The sequence below is a fragment of the Capsicum annuum genome, chromosome 7 (assembly GCF_002878395.1).
Source record: "Capsicum annuum cultivar UCD-10X-F1 chromosome 7, UCD10Xv1.1, whole genome shotgun sequence".
NCBI lineage: Eukaryota > Viridiplantae > Streptophyta > Magnoliopsida > Solanales > Solanaceae > Capsicum > Capsicum annuum.
In genome coordinates, this window is record NC_061117.1 from 148,274,048 (window position 1) to 148,298,585 (window position 24,538).

A 24,538-nucleotide genomic window follows, 5' to 3' on the forward strand; every position below is an offset into this window, starting at 1 on the left:
CTTTGCTTAATGCAATATTTTGTTCTTTAAATTTAGGCTCTCTTCTATTATAATCTTGCTGCTTTTATTTAGATACTTTGTGTATATCTGTATTTATTATCTTAGCCATATTAGAATTTTTCTATGGAATTTGTAGCTAATTATCATTTCTTTGCTTATTACAATAAATGTCATAAGCTAATTACAACTAAAAGATTGTTTGGTGTGAGGTATAAGAGATAAATAATTCGAGATAATGAAGGACTATTTTATCCCATGTTAGGTGTGAGGTATTAGTTAGTACCGACATTATTTATCGCACCATTTACATCATAATGATGAGATAAATTATCCGTATACATGGTGGAATAACAAATTCCGAGATCAATTATCCCAGGATAACTCTTTCCCAACCTAACAACCTTAAAAGTATTAGTAAGATACCTAAAACATGCTAAAAATTAGTAGGAGACATATGAAAGTGAAACCATAAAAGTTAGTGGTAGTCTAGTACTTACAATATTTCTGTTTACCATGTTTCGTGTTGCTTTTATTGTTTCTAAAGGGTCAACCCATCCCAATCCGTCCCAACCCAAGGGGGAGATGGTTGTTGCGTTGCCAGGGTAGACTATGCATGCCAGGTGTAGATGATTTGAGGCAGTGAATTCTTGCAGAAGCGCATGGTGTGTAGTACTCGATTTATCTGGGGGCCACTAAGATGTACCGCGATTTGCGGGAGATCTATTGGTGGAGTGGGATGAAGAGAGATATTGCAGAATTTGTAGCTAAGTGCTCTACGTGTCAGCAGGTTAAGATTGAGCACCAAAAGCCTAGTGGGTCTATGCAGGAGTTCAGTATTCCCACATGAAAATGGAAAGAAGTGAACATGGACTTTGTGACGGGTTTGCCTTGTACCTGCCATCAACATGATTCAATTTGGGTTATCGTAGACAGGATGACCAAGTCAGCCCATTTTTTGCTAGTCCATACTTCTTATTCAGCCGAAGACTATGCCAAGCTCTACCTCAAAGAGTTGTTTAGGTTGCACAGTATTTCTCTATCTATCATTTCAGACAGAGGTACTCAGTTTACTTCTCACTTTTGGAAAGCTTTTCAGAAGGGTCTTGGTACCCAAGTTCATCTCAGTACAACTTTTCACCCTCAGACAGATGGTCAAGCAAAAAGGACCATTCAGACTCTAGAAGATATGTTAAGAGCTTGTGTTGTTGATTTTAAAGGTAGTTGGGATGACCACTTGCCTTTGACCGAATTCGCATATAATAACAGCTATCATTTTAGTATTCAGATGACTCCGTTTGAAGCTCTTTATGGTAGGAGATATAGATGTCCAATTGGTTGGTTCGAGGTAAGTGAGGCCGCAGTAGTAGGGCCTGACTTAGTGTTGATGCCTTAGAGAAGGTTCAGTTGATCAGGGAAAGGCTTAAAGCAGCCTAGAGCCGACAGAAATCGTATGCAGATGTGAGGAGAAAGGATCTCGAGTTTGAGATTGGCAACTTTATGTACCTAAAGATCTCTCCCATGAAGGGAGTAAAGAGGTTCGACAAGAAAGGGAAGCTTAGTCCCCGATATGTTGGTCATTACAAAATTCTCAGTCGTTTCGAAAAGGTAGCTTACGAGCTTGAGTTGCCTTCAGATCTAGCTTCAGTGCACCCATTATTCCACGTCTCCTTGATAAAGAAGTTCACCGGAGACCCAACAGCTGTCGTTCCTTTAGAAAGTGTAAGCATTCAGAATGATCTCTCTTTCGAAGAGGTCCCAATCGAAATTCTCGAACGTCAGATTCGCAGACTGGGGAACAAAGAAGTTTCCTTGGTCAAAGTTCTTTGACGAAATCAGTTCGTTGAGGGAGCTACTTGGGAAACAGATGCAGATATGCGGACCAAGTATCCTCACCTTTTCTTTGCAAACTCAGATTCAGCTTAAGGTAACAGTCTTTCTTAGATTTACTAGGTTTCATATTCAGTTACAGTTACAAACCTTAGTATCAGTTACCGTTGTATATCATCTTCATGATAGTTATGCATTTATGAATCAGTTTAGCCATGTACTCATACATCAGATGTGCATATTCAGTAAGAAAACTCAGTTTAACAGTAGTTTCATTCATGCAATCATGCTTCAGTTGTGCATGTTCAGTGTGTAAACTCAGTTTATCAGTACTTCTCATCTTAATCAGTCTCATTCGAGGACGAATGTTCTTAAGGGGGAGATATTGTAATACCTCGTATTTCCCTAGCTCGGTTTAACTCTTAGTGCATGAGTATTCCTATATAAAATTTTTAAAATAATCATAATTTTTAAGTTTAAGACCTGCCATTGCGTAGGAAATTCGTTCAACTTTCCAATGATATAAAATTCGCCCAAATTCGATACCCGGACAAAGAGTTAGAGCAATTTTTGTAAAATAGTGTGCCACCTGGTGTAGTACCACATTGCGGAGCCATTCCAAATGGCAATTGTTATTTTCCAGTATGCCATCGAAATAATGACACATCGCGCCAATATTCTAGTCTACAATTGTCAATTTCCAGTGAGGCAACGTGATTCCATCGCGTCGTGCCAATGTCCAATTTTCCAATTGTCACTTTCCAGTGTGATTTTGCGATAACACCGCGTCGCGCTAAGGGTCAATTTCATGTTCGTTTTTTTTACACAGTTCCCAGTCAATTTCTAGTGGCTCACCGTGATGCCACCGCATCGCGATGAAGGCCAAGATTGGATTTTCAGTGATGAAATTATTAAATCATTTCAGGGGTAATTTGATATTTTTTCACGACCCTAATCAGTCCTAAATATGAAATTAAGTCCTAAAAGAGCACTAATTGCTTATTATTTCATTATTCACTCACTCTCTTAAGATTTAAGTTACTCTCTCTCAAATCAACAAAACCCTAGCTTCAAGAATCAAGAACAATCCTAAAGCAATCCTCCAAGAACCTTCAAGAACTCATCTTTTCAGGTATGTTAAGTGTTCATGGGTCTCTTTCACCCATGAAGCCCACATATCCAATTTAGATACAAAGTTATGATCTTTTCAAGTTATTTATGATTTGAAATTGTGATTTAACCATGAAAATTCCATGAATCTTTTCCTATACCAGGTTTTTATGAAATTGATGTTGATTATTACACTCCAAATGTTTAAATGTTGTTGTCCACTGATTTAATTCATGATCTGTGATATTGGTATTGAAATTGTGCTTTTACTACAAGCTTTAACTATTCTCTTGCTTAATGTACACCATGCATATCAAATGTTTGATGAAATGCCTACGAGAGTGGATTTTAAATAAATACTCCCATGTTAAGTTGTTTACTTAGTCTTAGTAGATTCAGAACAGTTTCAGACATATTATGAGCAATATCAGTTCAGTCAGTTATCATAATCAGTTAAACTCATAACAGTTCAGTATTCTGAGTCAATTCAGTTGGGAGTAGGATTTAGCACCGAGTGAGGACAGGGATGGCGGCTTCCCCGTCAAATAGGCAGAGTCGTTAGTAACAGTCCCTGAACTCTAGAACTACGTAGCCAGAGTAGGATAAGATGAGTCACCCATCTGATTAGGCTTGACTACCTTCCAAGGGTCACCCGTCAGATTAGGCTTGACAATCTTAGTCCTTCGGGACAGTACATCAATATAGTGGATTCACACAACCAGCGTTAGTACTCGTGGCATGGTACTGGCACCCTTCCAACTGGGGTTACAGGTTGGACCCCGATTAGCTCAAATTGGGGCATGTCGATTAGATGATAACTCTCACAGTCTCAGTCCAGTAATCAGTCCAGAAATTCAGTTTCGGTTGCTTGGACATAGCATACAGATATTGGTGATTTAGTTATCAGAGTTCAGTGTTTCAGTATTTACAAAATATAATCAGAACGTGTTAATGCTTGGTCATGTATCCTCAGCAGTTACAAATTTCATGTATTCTCAGCATTTATAGACTTCATGTATCCTCAGTTTTTACAGATTTCATGCACTCTATCTAGTATTACATGTTATATCTCTACATACATACATACAGACAACTATTATTTATGTTCATGAAACCAAGCATATCAGCTTACCTCATTTAGTATACCAGTACATTCAAAGTACTGATCACATACTTTTTTTTGTGCTATGATGTATCATATCATAGGTTCGGACACCCAGTTCCCGCATCGTGCCTAGACTTCTCAGACTATCAGCTGTAGCAGTGGTGAGTCCTCATATCTCGATGACATACTATTTTACTTCATATTTTCAGTTTAGTAGCTAGTTGGAGTTAGTTGGGGCCTGTCCCATCAACTTACATTTAGTCAGTTTAGAGGCTTTCAGATATTACAGTCAGTTATTCAGCGTTCAGACTTCAGTTGACATAGTCAAATTATTTTATCTGTTTGGTTTACAGATTCTATCAGTTTTTATTACTTAAAACCTTATGGCTTATCAGTTGTTCTTCCGCGTATATTATATTTTATTCAGTGCTCACAGCAGGTACCAGCTCATGGGTTAGCTTGTGGTTCCTCGGGACTGTAAGCACCGTGTGGCGCCCAGGGTGTATTCTCAGGGTGTTACAGATACGCTGCCTATTTTTTCATCCCACATTGCTAATTCAACCCCAAATCGAATCTGATTCGCACCTATATAAACCTCCCTACTCCACTATTTTAGGAGGTTGGAGGGAAGAGGCATTAGCTAGCTGAGAACCCCGATTGAGAAAGAAATTTTACTAAATTGAAGTTCCTGCGCTAAATTCTTGTAAGATAGTTTGGCTTAGGATTCTGGCTAAGGAATTTTGTTAGACGTTTTTTGGTGGTGTGAAGAGAATTTAACAAGCCCAAAGTCACTGTTTGCTAAGGAATTTTGTTAGAAGTTTTTGGTGGTGCAAAGAGAATTTAACAAGTCCGAAGTCACTGTTTGCTGCTCCGTAAAAGGTAACACATCTTTCTCTTTTTCAATTATTTAGTTATTTGTTCTTCTTCTTCTTTTTATGGCTAACGATTTTTCATAATCACAATTATGGTGGGATTATGTGTTGTAGAAGGCATTGAAGGCCATAGGATTTTTGTGTAATGGTATTTGTTACGTAGTTCCGTTAATTAAATATGTTTGCCTTAATTCAGTTAGCTGGTGTTAGGCTCATGTTTCTTGATTTAGTTCCATCTCAATGTTGCTTATTATGTCTAAATCTTTACTCCGCCCCGAAGAGTAACTAGGACCAATTTAGTCACATTTTTATGTTCCAATTGAACACTGTCCATTATTTATTATTCTCCAAGGATAAGATTATTCTGTTTACCAATCATATGCGGATCGAATAACGATCTTATAAATAAGAAGAACAAAAGAAAATTGTTCAGTTGATTATTCATATTCATAATTTTGCCTTCATTAAAAGTTGAAAATTAAATCTTTATGTGTTTTGAGGTGTAAGAGTGCTCAATGGTGAATTCGAATCATCTATTTTTGCACTCTGCTCATCTTTTGGTTGCTTGAGAACATTAAAGGTTGAATTCTATATATTTTCTAACAGTTTTGGTTCTGAAAATCCATCTGTTGTTTGCCTGACGAGAGATAACAGATCATTTCTTACATTCGCATATTGTTTAGCTAATCTGCAATGTTTTAAGGGAGATCATACATAGATTCTGTGAAGCCTTCTAGAATGTTATTGTTAAATTATGATGTCAGGTCTTATTTTGATTCATTAGGCAATGTTGATGGCTGCCTCATGATTCATCTTACATTCTAAAAAGTTGTAATCAAACCTTAGTATGCAGCAAAATCAAGTTTGATTGCAAGTTGTGAATGAAAATTTGGCTAAGAAATGAGAATCAACGCTTTACTGAATTATGTACTTGTTTGATCTTTTATTTAAACTAAGAGGTGTTAAAGTTGAACCTGCAAGCAAATCCTTCCCCAATTGCAATCTTAAAATTGTGTTTTTCTTAGCTTCCCAATATGAGATAGGAACTAAATTCTACTGATAGTATTTATGTTGTTTAACTGTGAATTTGCCATTTGCTTTAGTTATTTTTCCCTAATTACTTATGGTTTTTTTTCTTTGCACGCGCCTCCTATCTGAGTCCATTGGACTCCATTCCCTCTTTGTATTTATGATGATCCATGGAGGCCTAATATGTTAAGTCAAGCCTCCTCCAAGTCCAAAAATGGACTAAAATCATGAAGATCAAGGTTGTATAAAAAGATATACAAAAGATACATTATATATAGGTTTGGAAAGCTGATATGGATTCAAAAGGGCAAAACATGAGAGAAAGACGCTCGTATACAAATTCGCAAGCTGATATACAGTGTGTGTATACAGCCTTAAAACTGTGAAAAAGAGGATCTGAAATACAGATGGTATACAATTGAAAAAGGGCTGAGAAAAGGCCCATTAAAATAGGCCCAAAATCTGGGCTGATCTGAAATGGGCCAGAAAGGAGCCTAAATCTCATCTTTTCTTCCTTTATTTTCTTGTATTTTTACTTACTTTGTTTGTAATTTAATTTAGTTAATCTAGATGAATCCTCATGGAGTAAGTTTTTTTGTTAAACTTATTTATTTTATTTTGGTCATGTACTATTTTTTAATTTGCTCTATTTAGGCAAACTTAAGCTCAAAGAATAACTTGGAGAATTTTCTTTGTCCTTTCATAATTATTAGGCAGCTTAAATCCGCGTTTAAGAAATTGATTCAACTATTTTGTCAAAGGCTTAATTCGGATAAAAATATTAAAGTTAGAATTATTTCAAAACTTGATGTTTAGTTTATTTCATTATTTAAAATGGATTAAATGGATAAGTACCAAATGAATTCTATTTATTTAAATTGACATTTTCAAATAAATTCAAAATTCTTCTAAAATAATTTCAAGATTTTATAACTTAGGAATTTATTTCATGTTTATCCAAATAAGTTGAATCCGTCGGAAATCACACTTTGTGAATTTTTAAAAGTGCCTAATACCTTCCTTCGAATTTACTTAAACCCTTAACTAGACTCTGATTTTTTTTATTATTAAAGATTTTCTTTAAAAATTATCTTTTAAAATGGTTTCTTATTTTTCTAAAATTACTTGGCGACTCTATTTTTTCTAAAAAAAAAATTCAAAATAAAATCAAATAGACTTTTTCCCCCACGAAGTTATGAAATATTTTTTTACTAGTTTAAAAATAGATTGTAACACATGTGATAAATATGATATTGTCCAGTTCTTTCTCAAGTCCCATACATAATCAAAGCTTATGTACTAAAGTGCTTCCTTAGAGGAGGGCAAATAATTTAAATATCTAAGCTTTCTCTTTTAAGATAATGTCAAAGATAGATTAAGATACAATGTATAAAATTTGAAAAGGGGTGAAATGGAGTGCTACGAGGGTCTTGTTAAAAAATAAGATGCTTATCAAAGTGTATTTATATAGAACTATTGTGAAAGCAACAATTTTGTATGTGAGTGCATGTTTGGAGTTGATGATCATGAATTGTGGACATATTGAGTTGATTTCTAGGGCTTATATATATATATATATATATATATATTGTGCCGGACGGATTGGATATCATCATTTGAGTTAATTGTGAGCATTACATCCTTATTCCATACATATACATTCATGAGATACTGGTACTATTGAGAAACACTGTTTTTGAAAGAAAATACGACATTGTCATGAAAATTCTCTCCATGAGCACAAATCGGAGAGGTTAGTTAAGTTTGAGATTGAGATACAGTATATGAGTTGCAAACCCCCCATGGCTCCTACCTGGTAGTTGCGAGCTTGGTAGGTGCATCTAGAAAGTCATGTAACATTATTTATCCCATCCACATTGCATTGCATCGCATTTGCATAGGCATCTTACTTTTTTTTTCCTTAGTTTTCTTGTCTTGTGCTTAGTTTTATTGTATTTTTCTTTTATTTCTATATTGCTACTGTTTTTGTGTAATTATATATATTAGAACTGTTAGTGGAGACTGTGTGAGCTACCGTTTGAGACTCTTTTACTTGCAGGTGATATGCTCATAGTATATTTTACTTAACTTATTTTCTACTTTGTTCAGTCAACCTATGATACCTACTGAGTACAAGTGGAACGTACTCACCCTATTGTGCCCTTTCGATGCAGATACTAGCATGAGTACGACTCACGGAGGCTGATTCCTGTGGTGAAGTTGGTGACACTTCAAGGTACTAGTCTATTTTAGGATTTTCAGAGTCGACTCCATGCTTACTATTTCAGAGACAGACTATGTATTTTCAGTTTTGGATATTATATTAGATGCTCTTATGCTATTACATCAGATTTTGAGATCGAGTCTATAGATTTCTTTCATATTCTGTTTTAATTATATTTAGTGTTTGGCTTGACTTCATTCTAGAAATCTCTCCTGGATGTATGTTATTGTAATTTCGTGATTCCTTTTTCAGTTTGGATGATTGACTTACTTATAAAGATTGAGTTACGATAAGTGCCATCATTACCTGATTTTGGATTGTGACAAGTATCCTGACTTAAAGTTATGCTCTTCCATTTTTATATGGCTCGAGATACTGCCTGAATTTTCAAAAATATTTATTCGACTTCTTTTTACTTAATTTTATGTTATCTTCAGTTGAGTGTCATATGATCTAATTTATTTTGTTTTTGCCTTTACTGTTAAGATTTTTGTCTAATTTTCTTACTTTTTCTTTATTTACATGAACACTTTGAACTCAAAATGAAGTCTTTGCAAAGAATCTCACGCGCTACAATAAATCTCACTCTGAGGCTTGAAATCACCATAGACTTGATAAATGTATCTCATTTTTTACTGGGTGTCGTTCTCTTTCTCAAGTCGTCCGAACAAAGAGAAAATCAGGGAGTTTGAATTTGCTTCTTCATTGAATCTCGTCCCTCCTTTCAAAATGTCCAAACAGAAGTAAGAAAAAGGGAGAAGGCTGGCTTTCTTTTTACTTACCTTATGATTGTTTAATTATATTATGCCTTTTTATGTGATTTTTTGTTTTGGCTTATTTCAGTTGTTTCCGGGTACAAAATTTGTATTAACAAGAAGAACTTTTACACTAAGTTCAAGAACAACTTTCATAACAACAAAAAAGTTCTACCAACTTCAAGCACAATTATAAATAATTTATGAATTATCAAAATGAAATTTCAACTATTATCTGGAAACTAGCAAAACCATATGAAAGAGATGAATACAGAAATGATAAAATAAAGTCCACCGAATTCACGATGTATCCTTAAGAAATTTTTTTTCCTCAAGTACCCGAGGTTAATGGAATATATCCTCGCAGGATAAAATGATTCACTTCAGAAAATAGTGGTACCTCAAATTTTCTGAACAACGAACTCACTCGACAGTTTGAAGATCACGTTTGAGTTTGAAGATGTTTTCTCACTTCAAAATTTCATACCAAAATCTGGGAAAAAATTGAGTATTTATAGCCATAAAGAGTTCCTTCAAAAAAGAAGCAATGGTTCATGAAAAGTTGTCACTTTTCAAAAAGTCTGGATGACTCGGACCACAGAATATTTCGACTCGACATTTATTTTCTGAAACAGTGCCTTAAAGGGCCGCGTTCCTTCGAAGTGTATTGTGACATGCGTTCGCAAATGGAGAAAATATTTTCTATTGAATTTTTGGATTAAAAACTTCACTGATTCTCAAGTTTCAAATGAATTTTGTCCAAAAAGGTAATCTCTCGATCATTTTTCAAAAATGAAGAACAAGTCGAGTGATGACGGTGTGAGGCTTTTCTTGTTCTTGCCTCACTACCACATGAAGGAATGCTTCTCAACATAAGCATAAGAAAGTTCCTTTCTCTCACCAATGTTGGAGAACATTACTTGCTTAAAGTGAAAACACAATTCCCTTTTTTCTTCCTTTTCCATTCACATTTTCACTTAGAACTCAACAATTTCTAGATTAATTATTAATTTTTTAATATCTACGTTAGAGAGATTAATTGGGATATTATTCCAACAAGATGAAAGAGATTTAAGGTTTGCTAAATACTATTAGTTTGAGCAAGTCTTCAAAATTTTCTTGAGTCATTTGGATCTTTCATGTGCAAAAACAGCTGATTGCGTGATTAGTTAGAAAGTAATTTTGAGTTGTTGCTACCTACATTTTAGAACTTTACATGAATTATAATTTTTTTAAAACAAATTGAGTCCGGACAGTTTTGTTTGGGGATAACTCTTTGACCCTTTTGACCTGAAATTTGAGGTAATAAAACCACTGATTATTTTTAAAGCTTGAATTTCTCCAAGCCCTTAGAAAAGACCTACTGTTATAAATGTATTTACATTATAGTAAATGTCTATCAATATCTAATAAGATTTATAATAAGATCTAGTTGATATCTATCAGGATTTAAAGTATCTGTCTTTTATTTAGAAACTAAGAGTATTTTATCCTATAAATAGAACAGTTTTGTTCATTGTATTCTCAATCAAGATATCTCTCATCCCCCAACAGATAAAGAAATTTCCCTCTTTTCTCTCTATTTATTCTTCTTGTTTTTGTTTTTATATTTCATAACACGTTATCGGCATGAGACTCTACCAAAAAAGGTGAGATTATAAATCTAAAGGATTTCAAGGTTAGTAATATTTTTTGGTAAATAAGCATTTTATTTCACCAAAAGGATATTTACAAAGTTCCAAACAGGGTCAGACCCCCTGTTTCTCATACATGTAACAAATTTATACTATCTCTAAGACATCACCCATTCAGCTAGGGAATCTGATTTAGTAGTAACTAATCAAGACTTTCCAACCAACATTACAATGTAAACCTTGTATCAGCAATTTAGGTGGTGTTCATCACGGTACTGCAGCTTGCTGTTGTAGAGGGCCTTTCTATTTCCTTTGAGTTTTGCTCTGAATATGGACATGGATAGCAATTTCCCTGCAAACTTGATCTTCATTATAGCTGCCCTGTTGGAATCTGATAAAGTTCCTTGTTCTCCACATTATATTGATCACCATTCTAAAGACACTACTGATGATGGAGCTTTTGGCTGATCTTCCTTTTGCTTGTTTAGCCACCCACTCCACTTCAGTGTTTAGTCTCCCACATTCCTCTGTACACCCATCCATAGCAGCAGTCGTCTCCTTATATTATTTGTCTTTTGCTACTAATAATGTAATTATTGTTGGATTTGAGGAAAAATAATTGGTTTGGAACCATTTATGTTTTAATTTTATTCCTCAAGAACAATATTATCAAAAGGAATGATAATATGTTGGGTTCAATCCCCATCGATTTATGCCTAAGACACTATATGGATAAGATGTTGAGTTTGAATCTCAATGCACCATATTGATAATATTATGATGGCTAAGGCAAAATAATGAGTATTTGGTAAAACATGTCCCATTAAATATGCTCCATTCCTATGTGGTAGCAATAAATCATATGTATTCTCAATTTGCTATTGTAGTAGCTATCATAATTTGATACGCTTAAGGCATGACTATATTTCATTCCTGGGGAATGAGAAGCTTATTAATGCAAACGTGCACTTGATTGCGATGGTATCACAATTCACCTCCAAATGAGGCAGAATAACTGAGAAGAGTTATTTCAAAAACTACTTCTAAAGTAGTAAATCTGAAATTTATTCATGTAATAGTAAATCTGAAATTTACTAAAGAAAAAAGTACATGTCATGATAAACTTGGAGTTTACTAGAATAAAAGTTCATAAATTGATATGAACGATTATGATATCTCGAAGATGCGCATATTGAATATTAGACATGTATTGAAGAACTAAAAGATTTTTCGAGAATTATTTGTAGCTTGTTCTCATGATAAGTTGGTTGGACCAACTAATGTTGGAATTGAATTCCTTAAATCTGAAAAGTTTAAAAGGTGAATATGGGCTCATTCACCTGTCATGTGATCTATTAAAGTGCATCAATATAAGATGATCACATGTACATTCATTGTCAACCTGCCATTTGATATTCATAAAGTTGCTTGCTCAATAAAATTGAGTTAAAAACATAATTTTTAGATTGTGTAATCAAGACAATTCATTTTGATAATGATGGTTTAGCATTGAATGTCTTTGATAAATAGCTAAACCATTACTAATGAGAACAAAGCTTCTTATGTTGGTCTGAAATATGATATGTTGCATTCAATAGCACTTGTATGCATTGGACCAATAAATTATGATTATTTCTTCCCTCTCAATTGGTTCAAGATCAGGAACCAACTATTCCATCTAATAGTTTTGATGTGCGGTATACAATTAATAAATATACCATGATGCACAAAGATGATTTTTTCAAAGAAGAAGGAGGATGTATGTTAGTTTTCCTAACATAAGGGAGAGATTATAAACAGCTAAGAAATATGTTAGGAATTATCATCAGATCCTCATTCAAAAGATAATTCAAGTCAAATTTCGAAAGCATCTCATATTTAAGCTGCAAGTGCTCCTATTTTGTGTCCCTAATAGACAAAATCTATGCATGCGTGAAGCGTGGTAGATCAATCGATTCTAAATGAAATAATTCTTAAAAAGATAAGGAGCAAATAATCATAATAAGAAGGCAATGTGCTTTTAGAACCTACGACACAACACTTTATGAAATCTTATGAAAGGTTCAGGTACTTGAAAATAATGAAGTGATGAGATCTCAAAATGTTATCTCTCATTGTGAATCGGTACAAAATAATATATCATTAATATTTTTGATACAATATTGGTGCAATATTGTGAAGAATTATAAGGATCTGAATTCTACGTTAATTTAAGTATGCTGACGTAGAAATATTTATCAAATGACATGAAAGGATGAATCTTGGTAAGCATAAAACTTATTTGATTTGTAATCCAAACGCTTGAAGATGTCACTAATGAAATGTTGAATATTGTCACTTGAAAAAATTTACATGAAAACTTTCAAGGATTCAAAATGTTTGAAGAATATAAAGGTTTCTGGAAAACTTATTTATAATCCTTATATTGTATAAGCTTATAGCTTGAAAATTATTAAAACTCTTGGAGAGTTTTCAAAAGCAATAGATTATTTGCTGAAATAAGAAATATAGCGAATTGAATTGGTTATGAAGAACCATATCTTAGTGCAAGTGGTGCACTAATGTATCTTGCAAATACTACAAGGCCTAATATAGCCTCTTCAGTCAATTTGTTAAGCAAGGTATATTTCTGCTCCTATAAGGAGACATCAAAATGGGATAAAATACATGAGTTTATTTAATTCTACAGATTGTAGTCCCGATCTTATTGGTCATGCTGATGTTGGGTATTTATTTGACCCTCATAAATCTCGGTCTCAAACATGTAATGTGTTCACATGTGGGGACACTGTCATATCTTGGAAATATATAAAACAGTCTATCTAGCCACTTCATTGAACCATGATGAGATAATATCTATTCATGAAGCTAGTTGAGAATGTGTATGGTTGAGATTTACAATACATCTTATTCGAGAAAAATGTGGTTTGAAATGTGACAATGTACCCACAATTTTATATAGAGATAATGCAGCATGCATAGCACATCTTAAGGGGGAGATAGAATGAAGCACAGTTCATCAAAACTTTTCTACATACATAAGCTACAAAAGAATGGTGATATTAACGTGCAACAGATTCGTTCGAGTGATAATATGGTTGATTTATTCACCAAGTCTCTTCCAATTATGACTTTCAAGAAGATGGTGCATAAGATCGGGATGCAAAGGTTCTAGGATGTTCTCATTAGGGGGAGGAAATACGTGTTGTACTCTTTTTTCCTTTCAAGATTTTGTCTCACTGGGTTTTTCTTGTAAGATTTTTAATGAGATAGCCTATATGCGTATTGTTAGAGATGTGTACTCTTTTTCCTTCACTAGATTTTTTTCTCACTGGGTGTTTTCTAGTAAGGTTTTAACGAGGCACATTATCTATCTAGACATTCAAGGGGGAGTGTTATTATTTATATTATAGTGAATATCTATCAAGATCTAATAAGATTTATAATAAGATCTAGTTGATATCTATCAGGATTTGTAGTATCTGTCTTTTAGTTAGAAACTAAGAGTATTTTCCCTTATAAATAGAGGGATTTTATTCATTGTATTCTCAATCAAGTATCTCTCATCCCTCAAGAAATAAAGAAGTTTCCCTCTTCTCTCTATTTATTCTTCTTGTTTTTTTTTATATTTCATTACACCTACATTATTTTAACACAATTAATGCCTTTTAAATGTTTTCTTAAGTGTTGCTTTAGTTAATTTTCATAGAAATTCATCGTGTTATCGCTTATTTCGTAAATAGCCTTCTTCCGAACTTATGAAATAGTTAAAATATTTTTTTTAATAATTAAGTTTTTTCATATATATTTTATCAACATAAGTTTGATCAGTTAACCGTAGTTAACAAATCCTTTAGGGTGCTTAGTCCCTTTTCTTTAGGATAATTGAAACTCTTATCTAGAATCGCTTAAGTTACTTAGACTTTAAAATGAAGTTTCTATTTATTTTAATCACATAATTTTTAATAGGTATCTTAATCAACCATAGAACTAATTAGGTGACGACTTCCTTAATTAACTTTAAAAAATTTCTCTCTTTCTTATTTTATTCATTTATGTGCAAAATTAATTACACATTACTCTTCCATCATCATTTAAGAAAAAATAATAGAAAAAGTCCAGAAAATTTATGTTGGATATTTTAACATGATATTTAACAAATGTTATGTCATTACTTTCAAATAAATGGGAATATAGAGTATTAATTATATATGAAAAATAGATTTAAATAAGAGAAGTTAAAAAACAGAGAAAATAGATAAATAGGTTTGGAGGCCATAGAAAGGTGTCACATCACCTTTTCTATACTCTCCTTTATATGTATATACTAGTATACATACCCGTGCGATGCACAATTAATATTAAAGTATTATTTTAACTATTTTATATTTGAATGTGCATGTTAAATCAAATTACTTTAAAGGCTAGAAAGATGCTAGTTGGGAGTACTATTCTGTCTATTTGTGCATCATGCTTAAATATCATATTTTTTTTTGATTAACAGGTATTTTCATTAATAAAAAAGTGAGTCGTTACATAGTCGGTTAGAAGCTGATCATCTACCACCTCATTTGTCTTTCTATGGCCTATTCATGTTATCTATACACTAACATAGCCATAATCCATTTACAATAAGTATCAATTCTACTTCTCCTAAGGAAAATAATTCAGCAATTGCAGCTTTTCCCGCCAAGAAGTTTTGTTTCTTCCCTGAATGTGTAGGTACATAGCTATTTCATGACATATTTTAGTTGTATCACTTCTGCCATTCTGTAACCTCATCATGTTTCTATCTTTCCAAATGTTGTATACTACCATTGCAAACACACTACATAGCATCTCAGCGATCATAACTTTCTTCTTTGCCATCTTGCATATCCATTCTACCTCTTGATGCCATGTACCTATTGCTCTGTATGCTCTCATCCATATGAGTATTATGGTCCAGATCTGCTTATGGTAAGGACATCTAAAGAATAGGTGGTGTATTATTTCTTCCTCTTGATCACAAAAAACACAGCTCATAGGAACTTGCACCCCCATCTTCTGAAGTCTATCAACTGTAGATAATCTCTCATGTAATGCAAGCCACAAATGGAATTTTTATCTAAGATGCACTCTATTATGTAGTGTGATGTTCTTCCATACCACCCTTGGAAATTGAGGCTGAAGTGTTAGATAAGCTTTCTTAATCTTGAATTTGTTACCTTGTATCAGACTTCTCAAGGTTTGATCTATACTCCCCTGGTAGCATTGCTGTAACATGATGAATTTACCACGATCTATGATCTTCTGCATCACCCAAGCTGCGTTCTTAGGACTTGCCAGGTCCTCGAGTTTGATATTCTTTATGTAGTAGTAATGTACCTATCTAATCCATAGTGTATCTTTTTTCATCGAGATAGCCCATAAGTGCTTTAGGATGGCTGTCTTATTCCACAACTTAAGATTAATAATGTTTAGCCCACCTGCTGATTCTGGGTATCAAAGTCTTTCCCACGCGACCAGTGCTTTCTTTGATAATTCACTATGGCCTGTCCAAAGAAATGTTCGACATATAGTTTTCAGCATCTTGATTATCCTTTTGAAAAGTATAAAGATTTGAGCCCATTAACTTTGTATGCCAAACATAACAACCTTTATCAGTTGTAACCGACCTGAGTAAGATAATAACTTTGCTGACCAACATGTAATCCTAGTTGTGAACTTCTCTACCAGAGGTAAGCATTGAGATACAGTCAACTTCTTTGTGGATAGGCGAACCCCCAAGTACTTGAAAGGCAGCCTTCCTTCCACATAACTCAGCAATTGCAGTATGTCTTCTTTCATGTATGGTGTGGTCTCGACCATGTAAATGGAACTCTTCTCCTGATTAGCTTCCAAACTTGAGGAACATGAAAATTTATGAAAGGACTCTTGTAACATGGATACAGATGACAGATCAGCCCTGCAAAACATTAAGAGATCATCAGTAAAACATAAATGAATAAAACCAAATCTTTTGCATCTTGGGTGGAAGTGGAATTATTTGTTTAGTGTCAGTTGCATCATCTCTCTGTGCAGATATTCCATTGCTATAACAAATAGGAATGGTGACATGGGATCACCCCGCCTCAACCCTCTATTAGCCTTAAAAGACTTTGTGAGACCTCTATTAAGCATTAAAGAATAGAACACTGTGGACACATATTCCATTACCCATTAGATAAATTTTTATGGGAACCCAATTCATTCATCATAGCTTGCAAAAAACTCCATTCAAGGGTTTCATAAGCCTTTCTAATATCCACCTTTAGTACACATCTAGGGGAGATCCATTTCCTTGTATATCTTTTGAATAGCTCATGGCTCAAGAGTATATTATCTGAAATATTCCTTCCTTCTATGAATGCAGACTGTGAGCACCCAATAATACTTTTTAAAACTCTTTTTATTCTATTTGTGAGGATCTTTGAAATCACCTTATACATGGTAGAGCATCAAGCGATATGCCTAAAGTCCTTCACTTTAGTAGGTGAAGGTACTTTAGGTATTAAGGTGGGTGTTGTGCAATTCCAAGCCTTCATCATCTTGTCTGTTAGGAAGAACTATTGTACAGCTTCACGTACCTTTGTTTTGACCTGCTTCCATTTGGATTTAAAGAGTTCTATGGGAAATCCATCTACCCCAGGGCTTTTATCATTTGGCATACCTTTGACAGCTTTCTCTATTTCCTCTGATGTTACTTTTCTAATTAATATCAACTGCTGGTCTCTGTCTAATCTGGGTCCACTATGTATTAACATTGAGTCAAGATAAGGTAACTCATCTTCTTTCTTTCCCATAAGTGATTTAAAGAAAGAGATAAATTCATTCTCTACCTCCAGTGGATCATTTACTTTCACCCCATCTTCAGTGTAGATAGAGGATATAGTGTTGTAGTTTGTTTTTCAACTGAGCATGAAAGTACATTGTATTTGCATCCCCATAATCAATCCAACATGCTCTAGATTTTGTCTCAATACCTTCTCCTCCACTAAGCTCCACTTTTGGATTTCAGCTAAGAGAGTTTTTTCTTGCTCAAACAGGGATTGATCAAATAGTCGTGTGGTTATATGTGCTTGCACTATCTCTAGTTGCTGCCTTGATTGAGTCAATTTGTGAGAATACGTTGCCGTGTAATTATACAGATCTTTTAGTGTTATTTTTATCCTTTTCAGCTTATTCCATACAACTATCATCGCATCACCTATCTCAGGTACCTTTCAAACTTGTTGCACTATTTCATGGAACTGGGGATGTTCCATGACAGTGGTATATAATCTTAATGGTTTTGGGTGCAAACTGGTCCTCTGCAGACACTGAATCATAGCTGGGGAGTGATCAGATACAGCTAGCACTATGTACTTGACCTCAGCCTGACCAAATTATTGCAGCCATTCAAGGTTCCCAAGTACCTAATCTATTTTGTTGTACACCGTATTGGCTCCCTGCTGCTTATTGCACCATGTGTAATAACTGCCTTTTGATCTAATAGGAGTAAGCTGTAAATTGTCAATCATATCTTTGAACCCTTGCACTTCTGACTCTATAACTGGTTGTCCCACTCTGTCATCATTTATTAGCACATTATTAAAATCTCCACTCAACAACCATGGTTCTTGACATCCTGTACCTATTTACTGTAGTTCCTTCCATAGAATTGATCTTATATTCACCTCTTTCCTAGCATACACCACTGTGACTTTAGCTCTGAAGTTACTGGTTGCTACCTCACAGTGAATGTACTGCTCATGTATGTGTAAAACTTGCACATTTATGTTTTCTTCCATAGCATCCATATACACCCATTCGTACCATAAGGATAGTTATAGCAATGGTTCCATTCTTTTACAAATTTAAACAGGATTGGTTTAGCCTTTTCTTCCTTTATTCTAGTCTCTAAGCAACCAAAGAGATCAATTTTATTCTTTTTTCAGAAAGTAATACCTCTTTCTGCTTAAAAGGGTTTATTTAGCCCCCTTACATTCCATGTACACATAATCATGGGGCTGATGGGTGGTATTAGTTGCTGGCCTTGAAGTGTTACCATTTGCCTCAGTTGTTCTAGCTAGTGGTGCATATCAGTTACTTTGACTTAAAACTGGTTCTGTTTCAGCTTGCTTACTCGTGGGAGTAGCATCCTCCTTGCTTGGACCTTCTTGATTAGCTAGTATAGCTTGAGGGAGCCTCTCATCTGCTTTAGCTAGCTATGTTGGTACTATTTTCTTACGTCTTCTGACCCTTCTTCTTCATTTTGGTGGCTCTTTGAACTCCTCGTTTTCTTAAAGTGGTTGTTCTTCTTCCTTTCTTGGATATATATTTAACCTGTAGTCCACAATGTTGTGTCCATATCAAATACATTCATTGCAGAATCTAAGCCTCCAATCATACTCTACCCCTTATTGAATTATTCCACACGGAGCTTCAATTTCTATATTCTCAACTAGGGGTTGGGATATATCTACTTCCACCAACACTCTTGCATACGAAATGCGATTCATGTCTGCTGTATATTTATCAGTATACAGGGGTTTACCTATTGCACTTGCTACTTTGCCCAATGCCTCAATTGACCAATATCCCACTGGTAATCCTAGGAGATTAGCCCATAATGGAACTTTTGTAATTGCTTTCTTATCAAACACAAACTCCTCTACCCATGGTGTCAGAAGGAAGGGCTTGTTATGATAGGAATAAGGTCCTGTTTGTAGCACCTCTATTGATACAAATCGGTATCCATAATACCCTTCAGCATGATAGAATATCTGGGGTTTCCTCACAAAATTCCAGACGGTTACAACAAAATTATCCATCGAATTCTCATATGGAGCATCACCCAACACATACCCTATAAGCATTGTGGATAAATATTCGTCACTAGTCTTAATGTCCTCCTGTGTGAGCTTGACCACCATCTTCCTATCACGCTGATTTGGGATCTTGTATACCAGTGCGTGTCCTTTGTTAGTGGCTCATTCTCGTGGAGAATCCCCTAGATTCTGCTCAATTTGTACTGGTTCATCAATTTTGGAGCTCGTGGATGCCCTCACATCAGAGATTTGTGGCTTTCGAGGGAGGGTTACCGTTGCTTCCATGGGCTTCTTCCCATATGGATCGTCGGGTCGAAAACTATTACATTCATCCTTAATTTCTTCCTCAAACTCCTCCTCTTCTTGAATTGGTTGAAATTGTTCTGGTACCCTTTCAATTTTATCAAAAAAAAAAAAAATAACTACCTCCCCCACACACCATAAGCCTCTATCCTCACCCATCCTTCCTTACGCCAATCACCTAACCTCTAACCAAATCTATACTAAAAAACAATCATGTAATTGTAAAAAGAATTTTTCATTTAAGATTTTTCTTTATTATATTATTCATAATTTAAAGATATTATTTTAATAATCTTATATGTGAATGTTGCATACAACAACAACAAATTCAGTGTATTCCAACATAGTGGGGTCTGGGGAGGGTAAGATGTACGTAATCCATACCACTACCTTCGGAGAAGTGGAAAGGCTGTTTCCGATAGACCCCCGGCTCAAGATAAGGAATAATAAACATATCCGTGATAAAGCATGGAACAAGATGACCTGACATAAATATGCCACCCACAAGGAATAATAAATAAAGAATAGTAAACAAATTCGTAATAAAACATGAAACAAAGTGTCATAAAAAGAATAATACACCTACCAAGTAATGCCCTGCCCCAACGACCCAAACTGGCACTAGCCTTCTATCCTAATTTGCGTCCTCCATATCTTCCTATATAGGGTCATGTACTTAGTGAGCTGTAACTGCTCCATGTCCCGCCTGATCACCTCTTTTTCATGTGTCTTCGGTGTACCCCTACCCCACCTGAAACCATCCAAAGATAGCTTCTCACACCTACAAATCGGGGCATCCGTGCCCCCCTCATCACGTCAGAACACTCTCAATCGGACTTCCCGCATCTTGTCCTCCACCAAAGTCACTCCAACCTTTTTCCTAATAGTCTCATTTCGAACTCTATCACCCCTAGTAAGCCCACAAATCTAATGCTACATTCGTATTTCCGTCACCTTCAATTTTTGAATGTGAGATTTCTTGACTAGCCAAAACTCCGCTCCATACAACATGGTCGAATGAACTGCCACCCTGTAGAATTTGCCTTTAAGCTTGGGAGGCACCTTCCTATCACACAATACCCCCGAGGCGAGCTTCCACTTCATCCATTCCGCCCCAATACGGTGGGAGACATCCTCACCATTCGCCTGAATCATGGATCCAAGATACTTGAAACTATGTGAATGTTGCATGTTAAATTATATTACTTTAAAGGATCGAAAGATGCTATTTGCAGAGACTATTCTATCTATTTGTGCATCATGTTCAACTATTATATTATTTCTCAATGAAATGCAAAAAGAAAAAGAATGTTTCTATCCCCGCACCCACCTACCTCCTACCTCCACTCCTACCCGCCCTTTCAAGTTTAAAAATCAAAAGTAAAAAAATATCTACCCTTTCCCCTGTTGACACCCAATTTTGACCTCCCGATATTATATTTAGGCTATTATTTTATCAAAATTATTTAATTTCAATTATTAATAATTTTTTCATTATTCTTGAATTTAAGTATATAGTGACGTATTGCATTCACAATTTAGAAAAAATGCATAAATTATTTTATTATTTTATCATGTTTATAATTTCAAAATCAAATATGATATTTTATGTAATTCTATTAATTAAATTATTTTTCACGTAACTGCGCACACTCACATTTTTACAAATGCATTGTCTAGTTTTTCATTATTTAATTCTATTTATTGATATTATTATTTTTCACTGACATTGTTATTATATATATATATTATTATTATTTATTATTTATTATTATTATTTATTATTATTGTTTAATTATTATTATCATCTATTGTTATCTCTACTAAAATTTAAATAACAGTCTAAAATTGAAGTCATTTGTCTAATTCATTCATCTCTTAGCCTCAATTTTATTACAATGTCAACCCTTTATTACAATTATGGCCAATTTAGTCACTCAATTTTAAATGGTACTCAATGTTGGTCAAATTTTCAATCTTTAAATCCCAGCCGTTGATCAAAAACTGATCTGATGGATGAGATCAAACCTCCTTTACCTTCCTTTTTAAAACAACAACAAAACCTAAACCTAACCATAATTCCCCCAAAAAAAACCATCCGCCCCTCTCATCTCTCTAACTCCTCTCTCTCTATCTCCCCTTCTTTCTTCTCATCATCATCGACATCCATTGCTGCTGGTGATGGTGCCGCCACTGTCTCATCGCCAGTGAGCCCTTCTCCTTGCCCCCTCTCTCTCTACAAAATCCTTCCAAATCTCGATCTCCCCCTCTCCTTCGATCTCTCCGTCGCCAATCGACCACAAAAACCTCCATACTGCCGCCATGAAACCAGCCCCGGCACCGTCCTCTCTGGCGAAAACAAGAACGACCAGCCTCCCATCGCCGATCGGAGCCACCACTCCAGCACCGCCCCCAGATCTGCCACCTCCACCAGTTGTGATTCAACCTCCTTTCTCTGCCTCTTTCTCGCGCCGCTCCAAATCCGCAACCTCCTTCATTTTCGGTGTCACCACCAACAAAAATAACACCCCCCGAGATCTGACTATTATACGGTTTGTTTTAGTAATGGCATGTTTGTTATCGATTTGATTTGCATGTTCTTTTCATCACCCAAATTGCCTAAGGTTTATGATATCTGACTGTCAGTGTGAGTTAATTCGTCTAGTTACTTGTTTATCATTGGACTATTATGTGCGAAAACCCTCAATTTTGATAATCAATGTGATTGCTGACTGTTGATTGTTATTGAAAGGTGCTATACATGGATTATATTTGAATCAGTGTTTATGATAAAATATTAATTGTGTTTGTTCCTAATTGACAATAGATTCTGGGCTTTTAGCAGAATTAACGGATGGCTTTTAATTAATTTGAGTATCTATGGTAAATGATACGTGTTTCTGTTATTATTTTTCCTCTTTCAAATTAGTATCTTTTCTTACCCACCTATATATGGAAACATGAAACAATTGATTGAGCAAGCCTTCTTTTAAGGAAATTATGGGTGATTGATTTCTCCTCTTTCTTATTTTTACCCCCGACTAATTTTACATAATATCACTTCAGTAATTAAAGGGGTGGAATATTTATTTTCCTGTTTTGTCTCAGCTGACTGATTTCTTTGATACTATATAAACCCATCCCTTCATTCACAAAAGGGGACAGCGAAAAGTTCTCAAGTCTCACAATTACAATTACTACTACTACTCTTAACAAAAATCATTGGCTACTTTTTACAAAGGCAATTAAATATTTTTAAGTGCTTTTTGTTTCTCTTTAGAGGCTGCTGTTAACATCTTGCATATCTCGCTATTACGTATACTTGGCTTTTGGCTTCTATTATTCTTATTCTCTCTTTAATGCTGTTCACTGGTGAGTTCTTGAACGATGTAATTTTTCATCCTCTATTTATCTTGATTGCATCGTGTTGTAAAATCTTTAGAAAGCATGTCTTTAGGAATATTTTGATGTTTGCTATTATGTGTTCCTGTCTGCTTGCCATTATAATTTGTTTCGCAGGTTAAATAGACACTTACAAGTTCCAAAGAGTCCCCGGAATAGTTAAACTATGTATTCTTTTTAACTAGTTTTTTTTTTTTTTTTTATTTGGTCTGTAATATTATTCTAAAATATTTTTCCTATTGATGTAATAATATTATTTGGGGACTGCTTTGGGGGGCAAGGATTATGTGCTCTATGAACGGTATAGGTAGGCACAACCTAGGATTACATGCAAGACGTGTTATTTGAATCATCTAGGCACAAAATTTGGGTCTATTAATATGAATCTTGCTACGATTTATTAATTACTCTTATCCATCTAAAATTGACGTATCATATTAATTGATATTAAGCTTATTAATTTGACATTAGGCATGTTGACGTATCTCTGCATGTTAAGCATATTGATTTGAAACTAAGCATGCTAATACCTTTTTAACATATCCACATTAAATTAAGGCATGATAATATTTTCGATACGTTAGCTTATTACATTAATTTTCGCATGTTAAGCACGATTTATTTAGTACGTCTTTACATTTTTAGGCGTGTCGACACCGTTTTAGGCATATTAAAACAATTTGAGCATGTTAACATCAAAGTTTCAGCATGTCTAACATCTAGTTCAGCAATTTTAGATTAAATTTCAGCATGTTTAAATGATTTTTCTGCGCATCTAAATAAATTTCAGCACTTATACTGATTTCAGCATGTTTAAAATGCTAGTTCCCTACATTTATACCATATTAAAATATTAGATTTTAGACATTCTTGGCATGTTTTCAGCATATCAACATGAAAATACTGCGTCTTAACGTTATTTTCAGCATGTTTAAGTAACTTTCAGCATGATTAATTAATTTTTCAGCATGTTTAATTAACTTTTTCAGCATGTTTAGTTGACTTCCAGCATGCTAAAATACTAGTAATACTCTACATTTTCTATATGTTAATTTGTTCTCTGCATTTAAGTGCATTCCTAACATTTTAACGCATCCTTTAATATTTTACTAGTTTCTTGTATTCTCATTATAGCTTATGACACTTAATTCACAAGCACATTTTCTTGACACATTTACCACACTTTTGACACCCCTCATGAGCACATTATATTGTTGCATACACGAATCACAGTTGTCCTTTGGCACCACTTGATTGAACATTAGACATCATGCCTATAGGTTAATGACATAATATATAATTACTTGTCTTCGCATGCTATCACATTAATAAACGTTAATTAATCAAGAGGCTAACTTGAGATTATTACGTGCTACTTGTTGTCCAATATGTTCGCGCTTCAAGTCCTAGGCAACATAGATTTCTTTTAGTCTAGAACACAAATCC

At 34.6% G+C, this 24,538-nt stretch overlaps 1 long non-coding RNA gene across 1 annotated transcript; it reads right to left on the reverse strand.

Annotated features, from left to right (window-relative positions):
• Positions 1-15,016: 15,016 nt before the first annotated feature.
• On the reverse strand, positions 15,017-19,977 carry LOC107878117. The gene is made up of 2 exons (XR_007057644.1): positions 16,214-19,977; positions 15,017-16,090 (listed from the first exon to the last, which is right to left on the reverse strand). It is a non-coding gene; the product is annotated as an uncharacterized LOC107878117 (long non-coding RNA).
• Between the last annotated feature and the right edge of the window lie 4,561 nt (positions 19,978-24,538).